Source organism: Stegodyphus dumicola, chromosome X1 (assembly GCF_044657685.1).
Source record: "Stegodyphus dumicola isolate Sdum_Otavi_A_Nest chromosome X1, ASM4465768v1".
In the NCBI taxonomy this organism is placed as follows: Eukaryota; Metazoa; Arthropoda; class Arachnida; order Araneae; family Eresidae; genus Stegodyphus; species Stegodyphus dumicola.
The window spans coordinates 213,916,741-213,941,759 of record NC_140780.1 but is presented as its reverse complement, the minus strand read 5'-3'; the positions used below and the strand labels follow the sequence as shown (position 1 = coordinate 213,941,759).

The 25,019-nt window shown below is 32.7% G+C and overlaps 1 protein-coding gene across 2 annotated transcripts in view; it reads right to left on the bottom strand.

The window, feature by feature from the left end:
• Positions 1–25,019, bottom strand: part of cv-c (RhoGTPase activating protein) — a 411,227-nt gene that overhangs the window by 340,287 nt on the left and 45,921 nt on the right. The window contains exon 1 of one of the 2 annotated variants that reach the window (XM_035351983.2): positions 15,048–15,176. The exons of the other annotated variant lie outside the window; for it this stretch is intronic. The gene's annotated coding sequence lies outside the window, so the exon portion shown is untranslated. Of the gene's footprint in view, positions 1–15,047; positions 15,177–25,019 lie in introns of those variants that run through there. 2 annotated transcript variants of the gene reach the window in all.

Below are 25,019 nucleotides of genomic sequence, written 5' to 3'. Positions count from 1 at the left end.
GCGTACCATTGGTTGAGAACCCATGATCTAAAGCATTCCACGGCTCTCTGCCTAGAGAGAAGGATGCCTTCGTAAAATGCTATCAAGATAAACTCGTTCGTGTTTACGCATAAGATTCAAATAATTACGTATGCCTCCACAGACTTTCACTATCGATAACATTTCCTAATCAATTCATCATTATTTCCAAATCAGTAAGCATATCAGCATATTATCAATTCATTGATAGTGTTCTGCATCGAATACGTTACCCATTTTTTACTGCACGGGAATTAAGAGTTGTAGGAATTTTCCCAACAAACTTAACTGAAAACGATGTGTTTCATCTCAAAACAGAAGTTATATGTTTAGAAATGTTTCCGAAAGATGTTCTTTTAATGTGGAAGGAAAGTTTTAGTGACTAAATTAGTGTTAAACTAATCACAAAAATTTTCTCTAATTTTCTCTAATACATCTACCATCCTTTTGAATGGCAATACAATCATGACTGTGCGATCTAGCAACAATTTAGCCCTCATCAGGAAAGAATGACAAAATGAATCAGAAAAATGAGTTGTCATTCTTTCCTACTAATTAAATGAACCGTAGTATATTCGTGGAAGTTATTTTCGAAAAAGAAGTAAACATCTACATCAATGTGCATTAAATATACCAAACAAAACTTTAAGATTATAGAAATAAATAATGCAATAATTTATAAATACGTCTAACAATTCTAAATCGAATAAAAGGAAAGTTTTAGATATAAAACTTAATACAAAATGTAAAGCAAGTATTTTTCTGCTATTCTTAGCCATGGGAATTAAAAATATGTGCATTCTTTACAAAGCATTAAATGATAACAGTACAATTTTCTTCACACAGACATTTAAAAGTTTTTCTTACGGTTAAATAAAAACGTTAAAATATTCGTTTTAAGAATAAAAACTATTTTGATGTTAGAATTATCAGTTTTTCTGACATCTACATTACATCAAGATTTTTGTAAAACTTTTTCTAATACTCTACGTTTGAGATCTTTATACTCAAATTATAACTATATATAAATTAGTAAAGTCATCTAAAAATAATATATTTCTTAACAATATTTTGATTGCTGATATGACAATAACACTTAAAAGAATATTATTTACTTAAACTGTGGTTTCCAACCAATTACTTTTAAAAATATATTTTGTTTTTAGTATTCTTAAAGATGCTTCCAATGCCAATAAATCGTGCGCACTTTAGTTATTACAAAATAGCTGCACGTTAGTTGTAATGTCATTACTAATACTGGAAAGCATATTCCATAACCATATGGTTCCCAAGTCCATAAAACACATGGTTCCCTCCCTCCTGACAGCTGCTTATCATAAGTTGTTAATTACATACAGAGTAAAGCAGCAGAATTATCGTATGGTTAGTTCTGCTTCCTTGTATTTACCTCAATATACTCGGCGTTTTATTTATCCAATTTATTACGTTTACTTTATAATTGGAGTCTGGTGGAATCTTCTCGAGAATCGAAACCGGATTTATGCAAGCGACTTACTATTTACAGAAGGTATTTTTACCAGATTTCTTAAGTTTCAGTCATTTCGAATTATATTTCATTTCTCGAGAGTGAAGGAATTCTATACTTAGCCTACACTTGTTTTGACTTTTCACCTGTGGGTTTTCCTCCGAAAAGAAAAATTCAGCATTCATAAGCGCAGTTTTGTATTACATAATATTAGCAGTTACTCGAAGAATTTAAACTTAGTCTTGAACTCATCGTTGTGATAATTTGACTATTTAATGCCCTAACCTGAATACTGATGCTAAATTTACTTAGCTATAGTACTCATTTAAAATCTGCATTAATATCGAAGATCCTAGTGGTTATATCTACTTATTCATTTCTCTGCATACAATACTTTTTTAAGTAATACAGACACTTTAACGTCAAAATATTTCATTTGACATTAACTAACCCCTATGGCTTGAACTTTAGGTTAGATTTTTTTTATTATTACAGCATAATAATCGAGACCTAGGAGAAATGCCTTCGTAAGATTAACTGGCTTGTTAACCGATAATGAAGGCTATTTGTCTCCGGACAGAAGACTTAACGGAGGAATTTTAAGGAATGCTAGCTCATATTAAAGTTATGCATGGTGAAGCACGTGCCGTCAGTCCGTTCACCAAGAGCAGAATCTGAAAAGAGTTAGAATATTATGCGGTCTTATCCATCACGGCATTATTGGGTTCAGGCATCATATTCGTGTTATCAACATGGGGAAAACGATGAAAACTACACACCGCTAACCCCGTTTCAACTACCAAAAACCGAACATCAGACAAACTACCAATGTTCGCTATGGTTTTATCCACTAAGCTACCGGTAGCACGTCTTTAAATAACAGCCATTAACTGCTTTTCACAGTTAATCTCTATTCCTATTGGTATATTTAATGCAAATCATTTTATCAGTTTACGTTATCTAAAAGAATACATTTATCACTTTCAAGCCATTCTGCTACATAAAGTCGCGCATGCATATCTGTCATTCAGTTCTATATAACTCACATTCATTCCTCTCCGAAACATTTCATTTACCAGTTCCTTTCTTCTCTTTACAGGATTTTAATCAAATAAAAATAATAATAAATGAACAAATAAAATGAAACCAAGATATTAAATATTTTTAAATACCTCAGAACTATCAAAATAATCAGTAAATAAATAAATATCTGCAGTAAAAGTCACTAAAGCGAAATATAATTCCTGTCCACATCACAAAAATCTTTCTACATTACTTTGATCTTGTATTCGCATGTTCCTTTAAAAACACATGCACCATCGATGACTCGCCCATTTTAAACACATTACTGCACTTACAGCGTACGGTTTTCACAAAATACAGTCCATAATGTACATTATGAGTGGCGGTATAATAGCGCCAAAACAATATAACTAAAAAAAGTAACAAATGTGAAAATACATTTTCTCAGCAATAAAGTAACATCGCTAGCCAATGTCGTCATAACTTTATGAATACGACAATTAACATCTAAACTAATAAAAATATAATATATTTTATAATAAAAAAAAAAGCCCAGCAATGAAAATCACTCATGTCCCAGAATGGAAAGCTTTTCCTCGAATGGCCGCTTTGGTTGGGAATGTGTTAAGATGAAACTACATAACTAAACATCCAAAAACTTACTGGTATATAATATATACATAGAAAAGAATGAATTTCAATTTCTTTTCATTGCATATTTTTGTTCGTAACGTGAATAACAGCAAATTTTCCTTAGAACACCCTCCACGAAGATATCCCTTTACTTACGCAGATAGTTCGCCTATGCTTGTCTGTAATCCACTAAAATAAATAAACAAACGAACATGTTTTTGTCCTCACGAGTAAAGAATATTAAAAAAATTCTTCCAACTGAAGAAGAGGGGCGATGTTACTGAGATGATTCAAGAAAAAAGAAGCCTTGGGAAGAGTTGTGACTAGTTCGCAAAAACACTGAATGATTATAAAGCATGCTCTAAGGGGGAAGAGAGAAGCCAAAAAAAAAGTTAAGTAGATTTCATTCAATTTGTCGCGCGCAAGAAAAGATGAATGACCAACACGTACGAGGGCTGGATACCATGGCGTCATAACTTAAATCACAGATTCAGGGCAGTTTCCTTTCATTTGGGTGATGGTAACGCTTTATTTGACCGTAAAGGATCGAAATGGTTACACCTAAAAAAATTCGATAACTCTCAGAAATAAAGGCTTTAAAAATTCTTTATCTCCTGCTTTTCCTTTTATCAATTTAGGTTTCGCAGTTGTAGTAAAAACATACGTCATCTGCTTGTGATGATAAAAATAAAATGTATTCAGCGATAATTCATTGAGAACCCCAATTACATTTAAAATACGGGTCGTCCAAGCATTACAGAAAAGGAAGACGTACAATATACACAATAAAACGTACGATAATGGAATTAATATAATTTTTCCAAGCATATTATGACAGTGAAAATTATGATACTTTCTATACGATTCAGAACTTTCCTTAAGTCTAGGTAAATATGAAAGTCAATATATAAAGGAAATCTGCATACACCTTTTCTTGTAAAAATAAAGTGATATATCAATATAGTTGTTCTAAATGAATACAAAATATATGTATACGCATATAACAAGTAGATAGATACAAGCGTAAATAGTTAGCTTAAATTATTATAAAAAAGATAATATAATCAAACATTGTTTTCCAAAATATAAACAAGGGGAGGGATCATTCATTCACCAGGAATATATAGCGAAATTTCACTATTGTGTAGAGCAATCTTTGTTTAGTACGTATCAAAAGAAACCTTACCCAACACTTCTGATACAATCGGTTGAACATTTGAAATTAAAAATGAAAGTTTATATAATTGAAAATTAATAAATTAAAAAAGGAAAATTTAAAGAAAGAATAAGCCAGGGAATTTTTTGTTTAAGTTAAAAATTATTTTACGTGCACTTATATTGATTAAAGCAATTTCCTCAATTTTGATGCACTTATGCTCATTCGTGTTGTCAATTTAATCATAGGGAATTGATCTTAACAATCTTTTCTTTAATTCGTCATTTTCCAGGCATAATTAATGACACAATTCATTAAGATTTCACATGATTCATGATATATTTTTGAAGTAAGGGTTACATATCGGCAGACATTTCGTGAATGTTAAGTTTATCTAATAAAAACTACATAACTACAGTAGATGCTGATGGAGATGCATTAATTAATTTCTAATCAAAAATGACTGGATCAGACAATTCAGTTACGACGATGCACATTACGGAAATAAATATGCCTACGGGGAAGGATGCTTCCATGGAGGCCTAAGGTAAATTGGCCTCATTTATGTTACACGGGAAAAAAGTTATTTAAACTTCATGCAAACAATCATTTCAACAGCCAAGAATACAACACAGGAAGAACTACCGATGCTTCGGGGTTTTAGCCATTTGGCGACTGATCTATGTTATTAAGATATTGCCAAATAATTTCTTAATGATCGTTTGTATAAATTTATTAACATTGGTTATTTCCAGTTAATGTGTGTTCACTTTATTTTGTATTCATACTAGAATTTTATTACTTCCATTATTTGTGTATTCAAATCTCAAATTACTTCCATTATTTGTGTATCAATGTGAATTCTGTTATTCAAATCTCATAAAGGGATTAAAAAAAGAAACGGTAATTAGCTCGATTTACAAAAAAAAAAAGCATGAAAAATTTCTTTCTTCTTACATTCTTTATATCCATTCCTGGAAAAACATTGGGGCCTTGAAAGGCAATAAACAATGACTTAAAGAAACTGAATGTGTGATTTTAAGGAATTTAAGATTTAGTTTTTAAGTTTTCCAAAATTAGTAAGCTCGTCTCTTAAAAACAGGTCTACCACTTTAGTTAGAATAAATGTTCGTGTCAACTTTTCTACTCTTTTCTACCTAAGGCTAGAATTATTTTCATTTCATACATTCTCTTTGTATTCGCAATAGAAAGAAAGTTAAAACAGACAAATAATGCTTTTTATTTTATAGTTCAAATAATTTAAAATAAAGTTTCAACTTATGTTTAAGCTAGCAAAAATATATTTATTTTATTTACTTTAGTAATTGTATTTATTATAAGGTAATGCATAGTATTCTATTTCGTGATTCTTGAAAATTAAGGTGTGTTCATATCAGAATGACACAGGGGCAGGAAACCTGGTTTATAATTCGAAAGGTCATTGAAACTAGAACAAAGGTAAAACGTAACTATTGTATTAGCGGCGTTATAAGCAAGGATGGAGAACATGATAAGTGAACACTGAAAAAGAAACGCAGTTTCTAATGCTAGGGTGAGTAACAGGCCTGAGGCTACAAACTTTTCTTTTTAGTTTATATGTTTACGTTGATTAAACAGTAAAACTGAAAGAATTAGATCACCTTTTCCTCCTCCGGAGAATACGTTTTCACTTTCCAAAAACAGGTATTTTAATTTCGATTAAGAAAATTCTCATGTTTTTTTCATTAACTAAAAATATTGAATTAAGAAACTTATACCATGTGAGAAGAAAAATAAACAATATACTGCTTTAAAAGTAGGAAATAATTTTAAATTAATCCTTAACAACAGAAAAAAAGATCCAGAATTTCAACATAAAAAAATTTCCTCAAAGTTTCATCTTCGCTATCTGAGGTACATGACGTAGAAACGCATTAAAAAGTGCATTCTCTCATAATGTAATATTTCAATTAATATTTAAAAACTCATGTCAAAAATTATATTTTATGTTTAATTAGTTTAACAACACTTAATCCAGCAAAATTTTTAAAATTCTTTGATGTCAACTCTAATGTAAAAAATACATCGCTCTAAAATAAAAGCAAAAAATAATTCTCATTATTCACATACCACATAGTTTAATATCAGAAAGAAGGTTCAAATGGTTCTAGATTCGTCGAGAAAAGGGAAAACAATCCAAGTGGCGTAACCTATGAGCTTTTCATTTGTATTCTGAAACACTCGAGAAATTAGACAACTAAACCTTGCATGAAAACAATCTAATAACGTAGCCAACATCTGTTTCGAAATAGGAAAGACAAAAACAAACTTTTCAAGTTGACTGACACTAATTAGAAATGTACTGCACGCACAAAAATTCTTTTTATTAGTTAATTACTAGAAACATTCGCCATTGTTATCTCACAAAGAAAGTCAAACTAGCACAGATCCTCTCAATTAAGCTTTAAGCCTACACAAATATATCAAAAATGTGTTCACTTTATATCTTACGCTATTCATTCGCTATAATAACACTAAATTTTGCTTTCAATATTCTTATCAACTCAACGCTACGTTTAAAAAATAGTGTTCACTGCAGCATGAAAAGGATTCCTGCTGCTTCTTTGATTAAACAGTAGCTACTTAAGTATCTGCTTGTCTGTATTACAGAGCAAACGAGAAATATATTTTCTTGGAAAAAGTGCCTTTTGTGAAAGATGCTTTAAATAAGAATTAAGTGCCTTTTGTGAAAGATGCTTTAAATAAGAATTGGTCTTATTTATACAGGTTCTATGCCAGAGAAAACAGGCATTTCATGTTACTTCGGAATAGAATGTCTAGGTAAAACAAACATTAGTCAACAATTTCAGTAGCTTTACAAACTGCACAAATGATGACTAACATTGTCTGGACTGCTAAATCTGTAAATGATCAAAGACTTACTGAATAAGGAGAATTTAACTTTACACGCAGTAGAATGAATTTTTGTCTCTAATTCGTAAAAACTTGATTTGAAAACTTGAAACCATTATTTTATGATTGCACTGTTAACAGGTCTACACTGGACTAATTTTAGTTTTACGACTATTTAACTCATACAAAAGGAAATAAATACTGCAATGCTGGATGCAAGAATATTAGTTATTTTCCAGGGAAGAATATCCCGTTTCGTAAGAGAAATAAAAAAAAGTAAGTAACGCATTTTCTCTAAAAATGTACTTTAGATAAAATGCGTTACTTACTTTTTTATTTCTCGCGGAATAACAAAAAATTTGCTTATATTACTATTCTTATTTAAGTTTTAGCGTTCTATCGTTTCATTTTTCTCTTGCTTTTTTTTCGATGTTTCAGGGAAAGGAGGGAAAAGCTATAACAAAACAACGAAAGCTTATATTATGTGTTTACAAATAAGAATATTAAGAACTGAAGAACTTGAATGAATTTTTACCTGCGAATGATAACAGGTATTTACAAATGTTTTGACCAAGCTCAGCTCTCAAAATTCATTCATGGAACGAAGCGAATATTCAGTTACGCTTTTTGAAGCACGAATGACCCTCGACATACAACGAGCATTGTTTCAGCGGTTTCGTTGATTTTGGCGACTTTTTTATTTTCGATATCTTTGATTGTAGTTTTAAAAATTACGCTTTAATTTTTTTTCATTTATTTAATGGGTTTCACAATGTGTAAACCTACGTGTTATCACGACTTATCTCAGTTGTCTGACAGTATCATTAGAACCCAATCCACGAAATTTATTGCAACGAAAAGTACAGGACTGAGTCGATCGTTGACATGCGCCTTTACACCCTATTTCTGTCCCAAATTTGAAGGAGAACACCCCAGGGGCGGATCAAGGGTCTCCAACTCTTCCTTTTCTACCACCAAACCTCTCTAAAGGGTTTTCGGCTTGTCAAGTGCGCCGTGCGCCCATGTCGCAAAGACAAGATGCACTTACAAACATTTAAGCCTTTCTCGGGGATTTGGTTTGGTTTACTGAGATTATGGCAAAGCATACTAGGGTTATCTGCCTAAGGGGAGGGATGCCTTCGCGGAGGTCTTTCTAAGAGAAAAGTATACATGTTACACATAAAAAAACCACGAAAACGCACATGCAGCCACCCCGTTCTCGGGATTCGCCCCTCTGACCGAACTACCAGTGTCCAGCGACTTTACCGCTCGGCCGCTGGTGTGCCTTACGTGATGTGTTTGAGAGTCCAACGCTACGATAGCCATTACTGTTAACCACTATTACGAATAAGGCAATATAAACCTGTGTAATATATATAAACAGTTAATTTTATAAAATATGCACGTATACAAGCTAACACAAAATCTTCCTTTAAATTAATTAACAAAACAAAACAAAAAAAAAACACACAGAAAAATTTAAACAATGTCCTTAATCAAAAATTAAAAGGTGAGTAATCGTTACTCATTTGGATGATTCATTTCGCGTACGAAATCAATGCGTTTATGTATATGCTGGCGGTTAAACTTAAAGAAATTTTAAACGTTAAATTTGAAAACAAAGTAAAAAGGAAATTCTTCAAGCTATTGCTTAAAAGCAAATGAGATACTGTGGTTCCTGTCTAAAATTTTTTAACACTATGCAAAAATAAATTGTAATACAAAAAGTTAAAATACAAGAAGTATGATATACATTACATACTTCTTGCATTTTAACTTTTTGTATTAGTATTATTTGCGTAAGTATGATATACATTTCATACTTCTTGCATTTTAACTTTTTGTATTAGTATTATTTGCGTAAGTATGATATACATTTCATACCTCTTGTATTTTAGCTTTTTGTATTACAATTTATTTTTGCATAGTGTTAAAAAATTTTACACAGGAATCACAGTATCTCATTTGCTTTTAAGCAATAGCTTGAAGAACTTCCTTTTTACTTTATATATATATATATATATATATATATATTTAGATCTCCAATAAAAAAACTGGAATTATAACAAAAACGGTTTACTTAAAAATGCTTAATTAGTTTGTTCTTTGTTTACTTAACAACGTAAGCAAGGGCTCTCAGTTCATAGGACTCTGTAGAGAACTGTGTAAGAAAACAGGCTCCTGTTTCCCACTGCAAAACACCACGAGAATGTCCATGCAACCGTCCCAGTCGCTGGGATTTGATCGCTAGATCGTATCTTGGCGAACGGACTGGCTGCATGGGAAGTTTTATAGTTTTCCACATTTGTGATGTGAATATGAGCAAGTTTTTTTAAAGTCCTCTACGACGGCATAGCTTCCTTTATTAGGCAATAGCCCTCATGTTTTTGGGCATAATTCAAATGAACTAACCGAATTACCAATCAGATTCATTAAATATCACTATCTCGCAAATTTGTAAACTACCGTTTGTACATATATCTTGATTTATTTAAGATATCAAACGTGTCTAATACGCATTATTGCAGATCTAAGATTGTAAAAATGTCACCGCCGTAAAGATAGCGACGTTATTTGGTCTTAAATTTGTGTGTTTGACGCAAGACATTGACACACATTCTCATTCATAATCCTCACACGTAGATGGGTTATTTCTTTGGTTAAGTTCTTCCTGTGATCATCTGCTCATCCTGTGTCTTAAAAATTCCTAATAGTATCGCTCATGTTCCAGAGGTTTTGTGCAAGAAAAGCTACAAATTTTAAGACGCAATTCCAGATACGGTTGAAAAGTTTTGATGCAATATATGATGAAAGATGAATTCCTGTATCAAAAGGATATCACAAAGCATCTCACTGGTGAGGTGATTTAAGGTAAACATACTAGCTCAAAATCTAAAACAAGGTCAGTAAAATAGCTTGATAGTTTAGGAATCATCCACTTCCTGAAAAACATCATTTGAAAATGTTTGAAAAAAAGAAAATCAAGTAATGACCAGTTTTCGAATGAGAACTAATTATCACTTCCAGTTTATTTCATTTCAATGTCAGAAAACGTCTTAAAAATTTTCCCCAGAATTTCTTGTCCATTACCTTATGTTAAGCTTTTACTGGTATATCGCACAATCGCCTTGCGAGATTAATTCATTTTCCAAGTGCATCGCGCATGAAAAGTTCTCAGAGTGTTGCCATTCGATAAAACAATATTTTATCTATCTTTCTAATCAGCCTGCAATTGCTAAATAGACAGTGATTTTAAAATAACAAACGCATTTTTTTAATTCTTAGTTTCTTTTTCTTAAAAATATATATAACTGATATAAAGTAAAATATGTTACTGTATTACTTAAAGATACTCGTATATTAGATATTTCTTACAGAGTGATCCTCTTTTTTTTTTTTTTTTTTTTCGGAACGGGAATAGTTTAATTATTCATTCTCTCAGAATTTGCATTTAATAGAATTTTATAATAGTTTAAATACGAATTATTTATCAATAAATACTTCATGCTACTGTAATTTCATTCGGGTTCTCTTTTTTACATTAATAATAACAATAAGCAGATTTTAAAGAATTTCTTCACTGGTATTTTACACTTAGCGAAATCAATAACGTGTTTAAAACTTTATAGTTAATCATGCAGCATATAATTTATTTTTGTGTAGCATATAAATTTTGTGTAGCATATAAATTATATGCAAATTATACTAACGAATTACAACGGTTTCACCAGAAATAGCTAAAAATACGTATTCTGTTCCCCATTATTACTTTTTCTTACAAAGACATAAACCTTTAATAAATTTAATGACAACACTTTGCTAATGCAATCAGAGAGGAATACGAGAAGTAATACAGAAATTGAGGAAAGTTATGCATCTTTATTTCTAACTACAACAGCTGGTCGAAACCCAGAATATTCTAAATTTGGTACAATCAGATTAAGCTAAACTTTTTTATTGCGATAAAGGCTTCAAGGCCTAGCTGCCGTAAGAACAATGGTTTCACCAAGACCTCTGTAAGTGCCCCTTTTTCAGATTATACTACATGCGGGAGGAGAAGGGGGGGGAACACAGTCAGCCCTATTCAATCTCTATCAGCCAAAGAAGAGGCGAATTGTCAGTATTCAGAGAACTTATTCACTCGGCCACAAGCATGCTATAATAAAAAATCACTATTTTAAACTAGCATGCTTGAAAGAGCTGCATTAATATTCCCGAGTAAATCAGTATTAAATATTCAACTAATTATTTTTCCCCCAGCACCTGATTAGTACTTACCCCTTCCGGTAAAATGACGAGTCTAGCTCGTCATTGGTTTTTCATTCCATATCGCACAATGACGAGCTGCACTCGTCATTGGTTTTTCATGCCATATCACACAATGACGAGCTACACTCGTCATGCATACTGTTGAATATGATAATTAATTTAGTTTAAAATTTCTAGTGTACTGAATTTGGCAACACTTTTTTTACTTGTGGAAATATCACAGATCCTATCACATACTGTTTACCGTTAGAATTTCTTGGTACAAGTCACGGCCGAATTGTTGTTAGTCTGTAAGATTTCATTATTGTAAAAATTTAGTGTGAGCATCGGTCAATATACTATGTTTCTGTAAAGGAAAAACGGTACTTTTCCGTTTGGCCGGCGCGCAAATTTCCATTTCGCCGGCGCGAGCGTTAAAGTCGCCGAGTGTTGAGTTTCATGAAGTGTGTAAGATTTATTTATGGTTGGTGTGAAGAATTAACTTCAGTTAAATAGTGTGAAAAGTTCTTTCAATATTGTTCCAAAATTTAATATTTAAATATTTTTTATTTATGCATTCAAAATAAAAAACCGGGGGATTTTCGTACCGGAAGGGGTTAAGTTACTGCCTTACCTTCCCACCATTTTATACTGATATCACCTTGTACCTTCATATAACTTTTGTTTGGGGGAAGGCGACGTATGGTCACGAAGAAAGCTTAAAATAGGCTTCAGAATTCATGAACTCAAACCCCCGAAGGATGCACCAAAGAGGGCTGCAAATCCCACGTTCTCACCATTAATTACGGATTAGTCTTGAAAAAAAATGTAGCCTGTTGAGTACTTTTGGAAATTTTAGTAAAAATAGTTTCTCTAAATAAACAAACAAGACCGTTTCTGGAATTATTATTTCTGTGTAACACACGCTAGATAAAATAACATATATTCTGAATATTTTTCTGTTTATATTAAGACTGCAGTTTTTTCTTTAAAGCATGTAAATTTAAAATCTGCAAAAGCTTTACTGCAAAATTCGTAAACAGTACTTTTAAACAGAAATCACATAAGTATCAATAACAAATGCCTGTTTTATTTTTTCAAACATTACTCTTGAAATACTCATTTACTGGCAGAATTTCTTACTGTAGAATATTGGGGAGAGCACCCTCGAGTACTTTGCCTGAATGAAGTAACCTAATTAACTGTAGAATGTATTTTCAGCTAACGAAATTAAAGCACTCAGTTTACAAGTAACCGTTGACATAACTCATTCAAATTTTTCAAAATGAAAACTCTAACTATATTATTGCTATAAAACTCTGTACGAAAAAATTTACAACGGGAGGGGGAAAAAAACAAAGCTCTATTTTTTTTTCATCGGTACAAAACCTTACATGCACGATTATAACTTAAGCAAGCTAGGCCAATCACTAATATTATGCTATCTGGGTCCGTCTTGACCGTCACAGCGTTTATCGCAGATGTATGGCCATATTGCATGAAGCACTAATGTATAAATCTTCTGACTTGCGGGATCGAGTGTCTTTTCAACAACTTATGATTTCATTTGAATAAAATTTTCCTTTTTATGAATTTGTACCCGCGGACAGTGGGTTAACAATCGAACTGTCTAGAAGACTAGTGTAACTGGAAGTACACTCTACGTGTATTCGAGAGGTCCAGAGTTCAATTCCCGGCGAAGGCAATGTACATTTTGCAAGTCTCCAGCATATATTTAAAAGAAAAACACTAATGACAGTGGCACCGAATTAAAAGATGATGGACGATAATTCATCACTACCACGATTTGGCGACTGGGTCCCTTCATTCCTAGTCGCCCTTAAGGGAGTATATAATGCTTTTTCTGCCTCCTTTTTGCATGCCTTCGCGCTGCAGCTGGAACCGCACTCGAAGCGCGTATTCGAGAGGTTCAAGGTTCGAGTCTCGACAAAGGAAATGAATCTTTTTCATGCCTCCAACATTAAAAACCCAATGACTCTACAACGAAATACATTAAAGTTGTAGAAAAACATTTTTATGTGAATTTTCAATCATCTAAGCAAGAAAAATGCAAAAATATGTTAAAAGACATAGATCACAACAATTATATTTATAGGAACTACAGACAGCTCCATAAAACGCATAATTGTAGTTTTCAATAAATTTCCAATTTCTCAAAAGGACACTACCTTCCATAAGCACCATCTTCCACGCTATTCTTAAAGCAACTTCCCTACTGACATTTTTTTAAATTTTCCATTTTTCCTAGACAGCAGGAGTCAGAATACAGAAAAGAGAGATCGGGGTTAAATAAAATAAAGAAGACCTTTGTTTCAGAAACAACTTTACTCAATCAATCAGAAGCATGCAAAAAATTAACCTTGAAATGGTATGGTACTGCTCCCAAGGACCCGAAAATCCTCTTTTATTTAATGATTTATTTTATTAACTTAAGAAACATCGTTGTACCTCGGTATCTCTCCATTTTCAAAGCTAATTAATATTAAGTGTATTTTTCCTTAAAAGTAAAAATATTAATCACTTCTACGAATAACTGCTTGTATATTTGAAAAACACTTGTAGAAAGGATAATTATAGTTATGATACATTCCAAAATAAATTATTCATAGAAAAGCACAAAACCTCTTAAGAATTTTTTATTTTAAGAAAATCATTCATTAAAGTTTCCGTATTTTGAACTGTAGAAAGCGAACAGTAATTAAACTTAAAAATTAAATTCTTGATTATTTTTAATTTTAGGGCAAGAGGTGCTCTGATACACAGGATGCTAAATTTTATGAAAAATGTCAACACGTGTTTAGAAATTTCGCTCCTAAATTTTGATTTTCCCATATACAAATTACGGTAAATGGAAGCTGGATTTTAGTATTTTTATTGGTTAAAAAATTCCAACAAATGGTCTGTCAAAAATATTATCAGCAGGTAAAATTTTCTCCCGTACGCCTCCAGCAGATAATACAGTTCCACCACCACCATAGTCACATTCATTAAGTAAAATAGTTTATTTCAGAGTGATTGTTGAAGGCCTAACAGTATTTGTTGGAACCTAACCAAATAATCACCAAGCTACCGAAATCTTAAAACAATATATCATATAACAATCTAATTCTATATCTAGTTTCCCTAATAGCATCAAAAAAATTATATTTTTTGGCTAAGATATATAAACTGGGTTTCGCACTGATCTTTAAGTAACATTTTAGGTTTCAGACTAGCAGTATCGAAGAGGGAAGTAATATAGCAGCTATTTCAGTTCGTGATACTGACAGAAGGTAAAAATAAAATAGAAAAATTGGATTAAGAAGTTTCGATTTTTTACATATATTAGTCACACTATCTGCGATAGTCATATATCTGCCAAAGTGATCCTTATTACTCTAAAATAAAGAAACATTAGAAAAAAAAAGCATTAAGTTGGCAAAAGGCAGAAATTTTTAGTTTAAAAATTTCATCTAAGGTAATTGAAGTATTCTTGCTTGCAACTATAACATGTATTACATGCTTCTGGGGATAACATTTATTTTATTACGGACTGAAAAATCAGAAAAATAGAAAATAAAGAAAATTTACCATCTCATTACGGAATTTATTTTCTTTCACAGCCTACACGACTTCAACAGCGCACTATGTGGGGGCAATCCAAGTATATTTCCACACCCACTCTGTTCTTACGCATTGCCAACAGAAAAACTATAACTGCATGCAGATCTGAAAGATGAAATTTCATTTTCGAAACAACTGCGGTACTACTGCTAGCCGGAAATCTCTGGAATAAGACTGTGTCACCAGTTTTTTAAGATCAGTGAAAGATAATCCACTTCACCGTTTAAACAATCTTATCAGCACGAACGCGACGACTTCTCCTAATCTTATTTGATTTCAACATTTGTGACATCCCATTTATAAATGTTAAAAATAAGTAAGTACCAAGCATTAAAAGACAAAGGCTTGCAAATCATACTAAACGTTCAACTCTAAAAAGAAGTGGTTAGGAAGAAACTCGAACAGCTGCTTCCAGCTCCACAGGAGATGCAGATGTCATCCGGGAAAGAGGGACAGAGGAAAAAACACACGAAAAATACTCAGCTACCGGATATTCTAGTCATTCAAACATTTATAAAAAAGAACTCAACTGTACATAAAATGATCTACACTTTTTTATTCATTCTTCTTTACTTTACGCCGCTGCAAATTTAGTAAAAATTACTTCGGGTACATAACAAATATCCTGGAAACGTCAATAAAACATCCTGCTTCTCAGGTACCATTTTTTTAAACTCAACACTGCTTTCATTGTTAACCTGCGTGCACCGCGACACAAAACTGAGGAAGACAACCCTTCACGACCCATGCAATTAGGCTGCTGAAGCTCACAACAATGGCATTTTATTTTCGTTAACATTCAAACTTTTTCCTACAAAAAATTAAAGAATTCTCGTCACGTTTTAATTAGCTGCATTCCAAACTTTCTGAAAGAAATATATCCTCAACAGAAATTCTACAGGCGCACCAAACTAAAATTACGAGAGATGGGGAATGTGACAGAAATGACTTATAATTACTTTGCTCCAGTAAAGTTGCCGGTAACAATCTTTTGAAGCATAGAAATTTTTTATATGACATTATTTGGATCTAATTCACTGTTTTAGCTTAGTAAACATTTCACTACGGATAACACTGGTCCCCCAACGGCGTATAAAAGCACAAATGGCCACAAATAAGAGATACATAAAAATTTACTCCAGCAAATTTTAGAAAAAGGATTTTGCGTAAAGAAAATCCAAACTTTTTACTTCGAATAGGTATATGCTTAATTCCCTCAAAGAACAAAAGGATTGCCCGTCTTAGGAAGCATGTCTTAGTATGATTTTATACAAAAAACTGGTTAGTTGGTTGACTAATTGATTTTGGTAAAGCATTGATTACTATCTGCTTTAGGAGTGACGCATGCGTGGACGACCTTCTAAGCAGTATTGATCCTGATACACGTTACAAAGGTGGAAAAATCATTCTCTCAGACCTAAGCTGTCGCGAGTAAGATTGTGTTCCACTATGTTTGGGCACAATGTCGATGTTTTTCTACCTCTGAGCGATATCCAGAATACCGTACAAGAAACGCTGATAATCATCTTGTAGTGACCTCGACACAAAAAACTTCCTAAATCTGAATCTTCCTGAATCTCCTTTAGATCTTCAAAGACCATGCTTCACAAAGCTATGTGTGTGTGTGTGTGTGTGTGTGATTATGGCAAAGCCTCGAAGGCTATCTGCCTAAGGAGAGGGATGCCTTCGTGGAGGACTTTCTAAAGGAACTGGCTCGTATACCCGTTACACATGGGGAAAAACACGAAAACCCTCATGCAGCCAGCCCGTTCGCGGGATTCGAACCTCGGATCGAACTACCAGTGTTCAGCGACTTTACCGCTTAGCCGCTGGTGGGCCTCACAAAGCTATGAACGTTTTCAAAATAATTAGACACTCTGGCCACCTAAAGAAGCGCAAAACCACGAAAGCCCCATGGAACCTAGGACGAAATATCAGAGTTGAGAAATATTACTTACTCAGTTATTTCTGTGTCTTTTTCACTCTGTCAACTCGAGCGGATTTACACTACACATGGGAGCAGCCACGCTGTTAGTCTTCTCTGTCGAGATCGCCATCGAATCAAAACTAATAACATTCAGTCATTTTAAATCGCTTTGTAACTGGTAAGTTCGCAAGAAATAACAGTATAATAATAGCAGTATCTCAAGTCTATGAATTCCTCTTTATTTGAAGCTAGGCCTATCCATGACTAAATACATACTGATAGTTCGTCTCGTTTTCCATTTCCTGTTAATAAAACGGCTTGCACGGCTTAGCATTCAAATATAAGCCAATTTCCCTTAGCACGTTCTTCACGAGGTTCTCTCTCTCTTTTTTTTTTATTTATTTATTTTTTTTTTTTTTTTAGGCAGGTATACCTCGACTGCTTTACCAATGTTAATTTCCACGTTTATTTGCTAATTATTGCGAAGGGCGAACACCTTGAAAAGAACTTCTCTTGCTATTTCTACAAATATGCAGATAATTAATAAAGAAACATCATACACGATAGTGCGCACATGGTATTTTTACGTTTCGATCTAAGATCGATTAAAAAGTGAAGAAAAGAAATAACAAGGGCCTTTGGAACTTGAGAAGGAAAAGAAAATGTGCTTCAAGAACCAGATAGCACGAATGCTGGCGGAGACTAATATCCTTGAAGTTTTTTTTAAAAAAATGAAGTAGCATAATTACGCAAGGATATGAATATCGGCCAGAAATGCAAAGGTTTACTGTTTGTTTGCCCGCATTAAAAAAAGATAATAATGGACATACGATAGAAGCTGAAGGTATCAGGATTCTAATAACCGCAATTTCTTCAGATGTCAGCTGCATCATGTCTGACGTTTATTGAATTTAATACATTTACCCGGAATACGAACTACTTACATGAAGAATTCTGCAAAAAGAAGAAATAAAATGTTTAAGTCTAACGCGAGATATTATTGTAAAATGATTATTCTGGTAACAGCGATTGAGAAAACTTATATGTTTAGCGCAGTTTTTCTAAAAATACTGGTTGGAAGCTTTAGAATTATAAGTGTTTTTATTCCCCATACAATATTCTGATAATTTACGACTTTTTAATTATCATTTAATGATAGGAAAGCACACTAGGACTCTGTGTATGAGGAAGAATATTTAGTTTAGTGATGATGGTAGGAAGTTTTAATACTTTCTCTTTCCCCCCCCAAATGATAATGTGTGTTTACGCCGATATATGTCGCTCAACTTTTTTACAGTCATTAACTAGTTCCTTGCTTTTCTGTGCAATTCTCAGGTAAGCAGTTCAATGCTAAGCGCAGCAACATATTTGTACCATAATTTAAAATCGATTTTCCTCTTCGCGGTTGGCAGCACACATCACATTTCATGATTGTTTCCTCGTGAAAGAATGCGCATGCAACTAACTATATCTTCGCTAAAATCACTCAGGGATATAGAGACTGTTCAGCATTTCTAACAAACCATCTCCCCCTGTACAAATATATAACTACATAACCTTCAGCAAATATAGTTTCTTAACTTCTTTTAATTTAAAAATACCGCAATTTAACTTTACAAAATACCGCAATTTGATTTAACAGCTTTAGTTTTCTAATACTTCTTTCTAGGACTTTTAGTTTCTTAGACATAGCCTGTTTCATTTTCTCTCATTTGTTCAAACTATTCAATGCATCTTTTCCATCATTTTTTTCTTTTTTTTAATCATAAAAAAGATTGAAATTAAGAATAAAGCGAAGGAAAGAAAAACGAAACAAGTAACATAAAGAAAAAAAAACCTGCAATAAAAATCTGGCATTACTTCAAATTCATATACGGCATATTCAAACATTTATCACTTGCATTAACAGATAATGTTAATAATACATTAAACTGCTGGTATCAGAAGTATTACGAAAGAGTATAAAATTAAGTAATCGTGACGTAGTATTATTCTTATTTTCACTATAACATGAACCTTGTTACTTTTTTCTCTCGAAATAAGCTTTCGTACATTCTGCTTGCATACGCTTTATTTCTTATACTTAATCATTAAGTTCGTAATATTCTTTCGAAGTCGTGCGCATACATCATCATCACTCCCTATCAAGGAATTTAAAGGAATGTTTGTTTTTGCGCTAAAAATGACTTTACAGAGAATAACTATAAATTCTTTCATTCGTGGACAAACAGCTGAAGAGGGGGGAAAATAAACAAACACTTCCCCCTCCCTTCTCCGAGATTGTATTTTGTCACCACTTGGAAAAATAACGAAATCTCTTAGAGATGACGGATGCACTCGGCAGAAAGAAAAAAGTCATTGAAAGATACCATTATGACAGGCAGCTAGAGGTGGAAAAAACATAATTATATATAAAATAATGACGACAGAAAAGTAGTGCTACATACTTAAAATGTCCAATAATGTTTATAGTGTTCATCAAAATTAAATAAAATTCGAATCTGAATTCTCAAAAAGTAAGCATTACAAAACATCTAGCATTAATATGAATTCTCAAAGAGTTAGCATTTTAAAGTTTTACTTGCAGTTTCAATTTAAAACCTCTGTTAAGATTCCGAAATATTTGATTGATATCAATACTTCACCGTAATAAAATTTAACTGGTACAGATTGTTCTACAAAATTCATATATCATGATTTTTTAGAATTTCCAAATTAGTAACTTGTGTTTAACAAGAGGTCAAAGTCCAAAGACCCACCCCAAAAATATATAATTATAATAAAAAGTGATTATAAATTAAAAACGGACATTTATTTTTTATGGCCTTATCAGACCTCACAATCTTGATTCATAAAGATACTTAATATCCTCGTACGGCTTGAGTAAAACTTGGGATCTGTTTGATTTTCCTTCTAATGGCTCATTCTAAACTTGTTTTTATTTACATACTTGCACACATATGTATACTCTCAATTTATTATTTCTTTACAACTAATTTTCTTATTTGAAAATTATTTTTAGATTTTTTATTTGCTATTTATCGATTATGGACAAAGACGCGACTGCTATTTGCCTAAGGAAGAATATCTTCGTGGAAGACTTTCTAAGAAAAACTGGCTGGTATTCATGTTATATAGAGAAAGGTTTCCAAATCCAGAACATGTTTTCACTATGTCGTCACACGACAGCCAGTATAAAGAGTTTGAAAATAATTTTAAATCTCAGAACTTAAGGTATTCCGCATGAACATTTTGCACGGTTGCGTTTCAGTTTCTTTACCCAGGCATTAGTATTTCTTCTAGACATTTCTTCCTATAAAGAATTGTCATATAGTATCACTCAAAACTAATGACCACAAGGAAAAAGTAAATTCTTTTAAACAATTCCCCTTCTCATTAGGAGATCCTTTCTAATAAACAAGCAAACGACTGCTACTACTATTACGTTATATAAAAAACGAGCTTGGAAAAAAAATAATGATCGTATAAAAACATTCCAGTACCGTTAGCGTTCTTAAGACGTGACAAGCATGCCCTTGAGCCAGAAATTAATGTCAGTGCAAAAGGTTGAATTTTCCGGCAACAGCCTCACGCTGCTCAATAGAAGCAGGACTAAAATCGCGGCGAATCAACAAACGGCGCTAATTTTGCACTTTTTCAGAATGAGTAATCTAAAAACGCGAAAAGAAGGGCAATAAAAACTAGAAAAATGGATAACTGAAAATAACGTTCAAGGTACATCGGGAAGAAATTAGACCTATAATTAGAATAAGGATTAATCTGATCAGCATTTAAAAAAAATCCTGCTTTTATAAAATATCTCAAAAGATTTCAAACTGCTAAAGCCTGTCATGCGCCCATGAGGCTGCTTCACAAGGGGCTAAATGAATCATACTACTCAATACAGGTAGTTCGACTCGAGTTTGAATACCGCTGGCTGCATGGGTATTTACGTGAATTTATCCATGTGCAATATTAATACCAGTCAGTTTCCCCTGCAGAATCCTACGTGCTTTCCTTCTAAGAAAATATCCCTCGTGTTCTTGTATTTAAATAAATAAGAATGTAAAACATAAACACGAGCCTCTTTCCCTCAGAAAATCATCTTACACGCTGATAGCCTTCATGCGCTTTGCCACGCTCAAATAAATAAGTCCTCATAAAGCACAAGAAGTAATTTAATTGAACAGAAGTGTAAGATACTTTTGCTGCGCAAAAGTTAAATTTTATAGAAAATGTTTCATTTTTTCATTTTTAGTTATCTCTCTGATTGAAAACCTAATATACGTATAGTAAATTCAAATTTATAGCCAATTTTTTAGTGAATTATATCATTAAGAATTTTGCTAAAGCAATATGTCAAAATTTGGCGTCAGAATAATAGCACTTAAATCAATAAAATTTTTGAACCAAAATATATCTATGCTCAATATTTAAAAGCTTGGACGTGTTAAATTTCTCTTGGATGACAGATTATACATCGACAGAAGCCAGCGATTCTAAGAAAACAACCCACAAACATGGCTGGACCATACAAGCCAAGCGCGCATTTCCAATACGTTTTACCGGTTACTCAAATTTCCAGGTGTGCCGTTTGATAACCGGAAGACATTTTGTAAAGGAATACCATCATAAGATGATTCGTATGAGTAATATCTTTATTTAGTTTATAATAATACTTACAGAAGCTTTTTTATGTTATAAATCCTAAGATCAAGCAAGACACTGCTGGACATTATCAAACGTGTCATCACTGACACGAAGTTAATTTCCTCTATCCGGTCACTCTATATGTATTTCCCTTACTTACCCTTAACAGTTATTCTAGATTAACAATTCTAGATTAACGATTAACAATTCTAGATTGTAACTCAAAAATACGAGAATTAATTTAAACCACAGCCCATTCGTATTTTAGTCCTTATATCGTAAAGGAACTGACATAACCTACTACGTTTGTTTAGACCATTTTAAAATACCTATTATAACAAAGCAATGAGTCATGGTATAAACAAAAGAGGAGACACCTTTATGCAGTACGTCATTGCTTTTACATTGATTTACCGAACATGATATGGCAATTTACATGTTGTATATATTCATCTAAATTAACAGCTTTTTAAAGATATACCTATAGTACTTAATATTCTTCTACATTATTTAAATTAAGCAAAAATTAAAGGCAGATAAATAAATTCATAACAAGCTTAACTTTATCTGATCTAAAAAGAACGTATGCTATGGATACCTGGAATCCTATTAATTGGAGCTCTTCAGTACCTTCTGAATCTGTTTCTTGGACTAATGCTATCTATACTTTGCGAGCATAAGAAACAATATCAACAGATAAAGGCTAGCATCTTGGAGAAAAGAACAGCAGATCTTTTATGTAGGAAAATATATATATGCAGTTAGGTTGAATCTGAGAAAAGAAGTCAACAAATCCTTCATTTACGCTCTGATTGCTTTTCTCACGCGTTTAAGTTTTTCGATTGTAAATAATCCTCTCATCATCAAAAAATTTTAAAAAAGAAAAACAAATGTGTCGAGAAGGCTTGACTTTGCAAAAGCTTCCAACGTTTAGAAGCACTGTCTGTTTTCAAAATACTCGTTCAGCTGCATATGATGAAGCACTTTAGATTGGTGTTAATAGTGATATATCTATATATAGCTATTGTTCTCTCAGTTATTTAAATTATGAAGAACTGGGCTGTTTTGATTTTACCCTAAAGAATGTTATGAGTCATCAGTTCCTGATCCGTAAGAGAAGAATCTAAAGACAAGAATCGTAAAAAATAAATAAATATATAAATAAATTTTGTAAAACCAAAACGGCAAACCACTTCCAAACAAATACGCCGTTTGCGGTCTTCTCCACAGAAATAAAGCATATCTGGAAATTGCGTAGACAGTACATGTTGAAGCAAAATCTAAAACCTTTGAAATTATTTTAATATGACTTAAAAAAACAACGTATTTAAGAAAGTCGTTACTTACTACTGTAACAGCTTTTCATCATCTTACAGCGGTAGAAAAAAATTTCTCCGAAAACGGTGCACGAAATCGAATCAAAAACAGCCAGCAAATATAAAAATTATAGCTTCTTAATATCCATTTAGACAAAATTTCTAAGAAAGACACTGCTTTTGAAATGGAGAAGGTCAACCCTTCAGCTTGTGTCTGTGAATGATTTTAGAAAAGAAAGAGAAGAATATAGTGGAAACTGCTCTCTATTCATATCATTGTTATACATTATATAACTACAACACATTTATTCAAATCCAAACTGTTACTACAAAAACAAATTAAAAATCTCAGAATTCAGCATAAAATATGGAAGCTTATTCATCTCAAGCAGCATAAAAATATTAGCTAGATAAATTCATGCTACACGAATTCACTCACATAGCTTTACAATAAAACTGCTGCAAATCTAAGTTCGCATAAGGATAAAATACCGGAGAGAAAGGCAACAATAAAATCTAAACTAGCTAATAGAATGAGAGACGGAGATGAGACTTCCGTCATAAGTTACTTATATCTGAGTATGTTTAATAAAATTACAGATAACACAACTAAATCCACTTTGTTTACACATAACAATAAAAAAATATTAGCAAGCCAAAGAAATTTTTTTTTTTTTTTTTTTTTTTTTTTTTCATTTTGCGGACAGGCCAAAGCAAAAATTCTGCGACATCAGTGAAATCATCGAAGTTACTGAATTTTTATATATGTACTCTAACTATCGTTTATAACATATATTACAAATCATCTCTTGTTCAATGTAAAGCGGAAATACATCTGCATCCACTGACTTATGACGGCTGACAACTTCCCCCACCCCAAAGCCCTCACGTCGTAGGCGCCTTAATGATTCTTATTGACAATACAATACATTAAGCCACGCAGCTGACGCTTTGAAAAGCAAGTCTGCTGAAAACGTTTTGCTGCTAATCTTAAGATGACATGCAGCACCCAGCCTACACAAAAGAATACCACGAAAAAGCACATTTTACCTGAAAAAGTTCTGTTTTTGCTTTCCATCAGTGGTGGTCCCGAAATCCTCATATATATGGAAGCTCTCTGGTAGTCTACATTGGATTTAAATGGAGAGCTTCAATGTTGAAAGAGATAGTGAAGATGGAGGGTAGGGGAATTTGACAGAAGAAGAATTTTCGGAGGCCCGCATTTTGCGACAGAACAACCGTTGATGTCAAGCTGATAGCAGCTAGAGATAAACCGGGAAGAGATAACAGCGCTTTTTCTAACCAGAAATGTTCGCAACAACTGAACCAAGAGACTAATCTGCCGAAAGTGCACGAAATGGTCATCGTAGACATTTTAAAGCGGAAAAACTTTTTATATTTCACATGCCTTTAGGATTATCAAAAAATTGGTTTGGGGAAAAGCAGAATTTCCCAAAACAGTTTTCTCTGCTTGTTATGATTTTGAAGGAATATTAAAAAATATATAAACATGTATTTCAAAACCGTAACACTGTAGACGTTCATTTCATTCTAGACCAGTAATAATCGAAGATTTCAGTAGTGTAAAGTATTCAAAAAGGAAAAGATAGACGTTTGCATGGCTACATGCACATAAAAAATGCGTAAAACCTTATTGCCGTACTTTTTCAAACCAAGACAAACACGAAACAGGATTCAAATTTTTACCAATAGATTCATACGGTTTGAAAAATGTCAATATGCAATCTTTTCAGAGTATTACTGTGGCCACATTTTCCACGTAATTTGTCTTAATTTACAGTTCATTATTAATGGTAACAGAGAATCAAAATATGGCATGACGTTATGAAGTTTCCACCAATATATAACGTAATATCAGACAACTTCCTTAAGAAACCACGAATGCCTCCCTTCCTAAGAAGCTATCCTTAGCCTGTTTTGCTTAATTAACCTGACGACCAGCCTAGAATAATCTTTGTAGACTTTGCATTGATGATAATCTATGAGAACAAGCAAAGAAAACATATTTTACCATTGCAGACGAAA